The sequence below is a fragment of the Microcebus murinus genome, chromosome 1 (genome assembly GCF_040939455.1).
Source record: "Microcebus murinus isolate Inina chromosome 1, M.murinus_Inina_mat1.0, whole genome shotgun sequence".
NCBI classification, from domain to species: Eukaryota; Metazoa; Chordata; class Mammalia; order Primates; family Cheirogaleidae; genus Microcebus; species Microcebus murinus.
In genome coordinates, this window is record NC_134104.1 from 153,792,408 (window position 1) to 153,798,407 (window position 6,000).

At 46.7% G+C, this 6,000-nt stretch overlaps 1 protein-coding gene across 23 annotated transcripts in view; it reads right to left on the reverse strand.

Moving 5' to 3' along the window:
* MAP4 (microtubule associated protein 4) overlaps window positions 1-5,541 on the reverse strand; it is a 194,608-nt gene extending 189,067 nt beyond the window's left edge. For 22 of the 23 annotated variants that reach the window (XM_076007224.1, XM_076007209.1, XM_076007201.1 and 19 more), the window contains exon 1: window positions 5,135-5,269. The gene's annotated coding sequence lies outside the window, so the exon portion shown is untranslated. Of the gene's footprint in view, window positions 1-5,134 lie in introns of all 23 variants that reach the window. The other variant, XM_020280309.2, reaches the window with a different exon arrangement.
* Between the last annotated feature and the right edge of the window lie 459 nt (window positions 5,542-6,000).

Below are 6,000 nucleotides of genomic sequence, written 5' to 3' on the forward strand. Positions count from 1 at the left end.
CATTTCATGAGAGGTAGATGGGGAATAGTGTGGAAAAGAAAAAGGTCAGAGGCCGGGTGCAGTGGCTCACGCCTGTAATCCTAGCACTCTGGGAGGCCGAGGCAGGAGGATTGTTTGAGCTCAGTAGTTCAAGACCAGCCTGAGCAAAGAGCGAGACCCCGTCTCTACTATAATTAGAAGGAAATTAATTATCCAACTAAAAATATATAGAACAAATTAGCGGGGCATGGTGGCCAATGCCTGTAGTCCCAGCTACTCGGGAGGCTGAGGCTGTAGGATCGCTTGAGCCCAGGACTTTGAGGTTGCTGTGAGTGAGGCTGACGTCCCAGCACTCTAGCCCAGGCAACAGAGTAAGACTCTGTCTCAAAAAAAAAAAAAGAGGTGGAGCTTAATTTCCTTCACCAGGAGTATGAGTTTGACATGGTGACTCATTTCTAGCTTCTAACAAAGTCAAGAAACAGAAAAATAGTCACTTCACAATAGAGAAACATTACCTTAAGTTTTCAAAGTTATCATGAGTAATGAGTCATGTTGATATCAGGTATCTCATCATATGATGTGATAAGTAGGGCATATCATCTCTATGGTATTCTTCCCCAAAATGCATAACCTCAGGCTAATCATGAGAAAACATTAGAAAACCAAAATGAAGATCATTCTACAAATACCTGACCATTACTCTTCAAAGGTGTTAAGAAGAGATAGGCAAGAAGAGACCAACAAACTGTCACAGATTGCAGGAAACTAAAGAAACATGACATCTAAATGCAATGTGATACACGGGACTGGATCCTATAACAAAAAAAGGACATCACTGGAAAAATTAGGGAAATCAGGGGAAAGTCTGTAGTTTAATCAATAATATACTAATTTGGCCGGGCGGGCGCAGTGGCTCACGCCTGTAATCCTAGCACTCTGGGAGGCCAAGGCGGGCGGATTGCTTGAGGTCAGGAGTTCTAAACCAGCCTGAGCAAGAGCAAGACCCCGTCTCTACTATAAATAGAAAGAAATTAATTGGCCAACTAATATATATAGAAAAAATTAGCCGGGCATGGTGGCACATGCCTGTAGTCCCAGCTACTTGGGAGGCTGAGACAGTAGGATTGCTTAAGCCCAGGAATTTGAGGTTGCTGTGAGCTAGGCTGACACCATGGCATTCACTCTAGCCTGGGCAACAAAGCGAGACTCTGTCTCAAAATAATAATAATAATAATAGCATACTAATTTTAATTTCATAATTTTGATAAATGTATCAGGTTATATAAAATGATAACACTAAAAGAAGCTGAATGAAGAGTATAGAGAAATTCTGTAGTATCTTTATAACTTCTGTAAATCTAAAATTATTTCAAAATAAAAAGGTTTTAAAATTGTATTTTCCTTGTAAAAGTTAGGAAAAGTGAAGAAAAGTCATAAATAAAGATATTTAACTATATGCAAACTAATAAGATAGGTTTTATGGTAAGAAGATTAACTTTTTTTTCTTTGAGACAGGGTCTCACTCTATTGCCAGGGGTGGAGTGCAGTATCATCATAGCTCACTGCACCTCAAACTTCTGGACTCAAGTAATTCTCCTGTCTCAGCCTCCCAAGTACCTAGGACTACAGGAACATGCAAACGCCACCATGCCCACCTAATTTTTCTACTTTTCATAGAGACAGAGTTTCACTATGTTACTCAGGCTGGTCTGGAACTCCTGGCCTCAAGCAATCCTCCATCCTCAGCCTCCCAAAGTACTAGGATGACAGGCATGAGCCACCACGCCCGGCCAGATTAACTTTTTTAACCTATAAACAATCACAAAAGTAGTTCAGTGGTTCACGCCTATAGTCCCAGCTACTCAGGAGGCTGAAGCAGGATGATTACTTGAGCCCAGGAGTTTGAGGTTGCAGGGAGCTATGAGGCCACTGCACTCTAGCCCAGATGACAGAGACCCTGCCTCAAAAAAAAAAAAAAAAAAAGAAAAAGAAAATACCACAAAAGTAAACTGGGTTGACTTTCAAGCTTAAATTTTTACTAATATTCAAAATAGTATTCATCAAAAGGTCTGTATTGAGAGATTAGCCTAGAGAGCCCTAAAATGATAGATGATTATGATCCCTCATCTGTATCACTTTGCTTTATTCCCCTTCTTGACTTTACTTGTCCTCAACACACTCACCCCTAGCAATAAGTCCACTGTAACCTGGTTCTAAAAGTACCATTTAGAAAGACAAAGTGAAACCAGTGATATTTACTTGGTTTCCTTTTCAAATTGACTAAATCAAATGAACCACCAGGATGCCTTCCAATGGGTAAAATGTTCCTCTCAGATTTTCTTGCTTTTTAAGGAAACTAAAATCTACATATCACTCATGCTTAATGCTAAAAAAAAAAAAAAAGGAAAGAAAAGTGATGCCAAAAATGTTAAGTGTCAATAGCAAAAGTTTACACCAAAGGATAGATCACCACATTCAGAAACAAGATTAGGGAAAAAAAGACACTGAGATCAGGAAAAACCAACTAAAGTTAAGCACATAGAACATAAGAAAATCCAGGTGCTTCCTTCTTCACTGTCACGAAACAATGGAAAATGACTTTTTAATATGTAATGTGAACTTATTTGTAAATTTAAGAATTTTAACACAAAGATGCTGGGATGACAAATATATGAAGAGATGACTTAAAAAAAAAAACCAAGTGAGACACAGTGGGAAAATGTGTTAAGACACTCCCCAGCACTGTCCCATATTAACATGTGCATTCTTACATTGAGGAAAGGGAGACTCACTAGGCTCCTGTAACTTGATTAAAATACCCTCTAAGAGCATTCAATGCCCTTCATTCCAATTCTATAATCAACTGCCTTCTTATTACTAATTAGGCTACCCAGAACAATGGAGGTGTCCCTGCCAGTGGATAATGAAATCCTATTGTGTACATGGCACTTAATACTTTCCACATACATAAACTGGTATCTGGTTTATCAGTTTCCAGTGAGTTTACATTGAATGAATTAATTCCCAAGCACTTGAATCAACCCTCTGTCAACCAAAATTCTAAAGTCTCTTGTGGGGGTCAGAGAGACCTTGGCTTGAATGCCACTTATTCCACTTAACTGTCTGTATTATCTCTTATTCCCATCAGTCTTAAATTCTTTATCTGTAAACAAATGCAACTAGTGCCTGGGAGATGGCAAGTGCTCAAAAACTGGTAGCTTTATTTTTAAGCTAAATTTGAAAGGAAGAGCATAACCGAGATAAAAACATTTCATTTGAAAGGAAGTAGCACTGACCATCAAACTACATCAATTTATTTTATTTTTTACTTTTTTTGAGACAGAGTCTCATTTTGTTGCCCAGGATAGAGTGGCATCAGCCTAGCTAACAGCAACCTCAAATTCCTGGGCTCAAGTGATCCTACTGCCTCAGCCTCCCAAGTAGCTGGGACTACAGGCATGCCCCACCATGCCCGGGTAATTTTTTCTATATATATTAGTTGGCCAATTAATTCCTTTCTATTTATAGTAGAGATGGGGTCTTGCTCTTGCTCAGGCTGGCTTTGAACTCCTGACCTTGAGTGATCCACCCACCTCGGCCTCCCAGAGTGCTAGTATTACAGCCTGCTGAGCCTGGCCAAACTACATCAATTTAAAAGACATCCCCTTAAGAGAAATGTACCAATCTTGAGAGCTGAGAAAAGCAAAGCTAAAAAGTTGCAAGTAAAGTACCTGCTGAACTGTACAGACAGAGTCTCCTGCTTAGCAACTCTAATGTTGTCTACCAAACATCCAGCCTGTAATAGTTAGAGCATGACAACTGTTCACTCTAAATCCATGTGCTCAGCTTGGATTCAGGTTGATTTATAAAAATAGCTGCTGCTGCTCTTTGAATCTCTTTGCGCTGATGACTGGGCAGTGTTACCCTATAGGCCTAGAGCAGCTGTATTCCCTCACCACACCCATTTCTCTGCCTACCCAGCCAAGCTGACGGCACTCCCCCTCCCATCTCTGCAGCATACTATTCTCCCTCCTCCTGGGCTGAGTGAGCAAATTACAAGCACAAATATCCCCTGATGCAATGCCACAACCATCCCTGGGAAAGAGCAAAGGCAGTTGCCAAAAGCACAGCAGCAGGGAAATGGGCGGGAGATATACACATACAGAGCAAGAACACTGCAATGCTAAGCAGCCAGGGAGAGAATCGAGAGCCCCTGGGGAGCAATACTGTAACTGGACCAGGGGAGGAAAAGGAGAAAAGGGGGTTTCCAGTAGAAAGCTAGGTAACACTAACCTTCCCAAGGAGAATATATTTCACCTGGGTCTGGGTCCTAAAACACAACCCTAAGGGTAATCACTGCTTCCTCACCAAAGCAGCAAATGCATTTAATTTACACATTCCTAGAGATAAGCAAAACCCCTAAAACTCCACCACGGTGCAATTTCACTGAAGCTCAGGCAGCACACCAGCGTAGAATTCGTTCTACGTGCTAAATTACAACTTCTAATCTGGTTAATGTTTCCAACTGCCCCTCCTAGTCCCTGTCCCTACTCTCCCGCCCCCACCCTTATGCTACCCCTTCACACTCCCGCAGCCAGACACATGCTTTAGTCCCCAAACAGTGCCAGGGCCAGGACCGCAGGGAGAGCCTCCGCTCGGGCCCGGTTCTCCAGACCACCCCTCAGCCCCACCCATAACCGCTGACTGGACTCCCTCTCTAAGGCTTGCCTCAGTTCCACATCAACTGACCTCCTTAAACCTCAGGAAACGATGCTGGAGTTCTCCTACCTCCCCGAACCCCACCCAAGGCCCTTGACTGCAGCCGACCCTCGCTCCCGGGCTCAGCCCCTTCCAGAACCCGAGGCATACCACTCGGCCCCACCACCCCAGATCCCCCAAACCGGACCTCTCAGCCCGCCTCGACCCACGGCCTCCCCAGATCACGCCTTGAAGAGTCAGAAGGTCACGCCCGCAGGCTCCCCGCCCGGTCCCCTCCCTTGGCCGCCCCCGCGTCCCTCAGGCCGTCGGCCACCGCCCTTGCCCGCTTCGGGCGGGCCTTGAGGGGTCCCAGGCGGCCGCGGGGCGAGGTTCAGGCAGCCTCTGGTACAGTGAGGAGGCTGTCCCCCGATCCGGCCCCGCCTGTGGCTGCACCTACCTGCCGCAGCCGAGCCGAAGCTGGAGCCGGAGGGAGCCGAGAGAACACCGGGACTAGCCGGTACGAGCCGGGAGATGTCGGCAGCAGCCCGGAGCCAGCCAGCAAGCCCGAGGGGCGGGGCGCAGGGAGGCGGCCGCTTCCTCGCCGTCCTCTTGAGGGCCGGCGCGAGGGAGGGGCGCCGCCACCGCCGACCCGGGCGCTGCCACTCCGGCCAATGAGCCCGGGATGAGGGCGGGCGGAGGGCTGCAGCGGACCAATAGGCGCTGGCCCCGCCACCTCAACCTCTCCGTAGAAGCTGCGCGAGCGACGGGCTGTTGGGGGCGAGGTGCGCACAGGGGCTTCAAACTCCCTCCTCTCTCCCGCGAATGGCGAAGGGGACCGCAGAGCGGCTGGCCGCCTCCGCTGTTCTGTGATGACCGCGTCTTCGTTTTAGAGCTTGGGCTCCTAGAGCTGGAGCATGCGAGAGTCAGGGTGCACGCGGCCGGCCCGGGTCTCCGTGGCCAGCGGGCCTGTGAGCTCTGTGATGTAACCTGGGAGGGGCGCGGGGCGGGGCTTAGGGCGCGGGCCAGCTGGTCTCTGGAAGGATCCCTGAGCGGGGCGGACTAGAGGAGGCGACTGGGGGGCCTCTGCAGGGCTCTGCTTGCCTGGTGAGCGCTTGAAACATGGCTGGTCCAAGTTGAGATGTGCTGTAAGCGTAGAATACACACCAGGTTTTCAAGATTTAGTACAAAAAAAAAAATACGTAATTCTGATTACAAATAGGGTATTTGATTACAGAATTGATTACAGTTTGGAGTATATTTGGTTAACTAAAATATACTTAGAATAGGCCAGGTGCTCACACATGTAATCCCAGCACTTTAGAA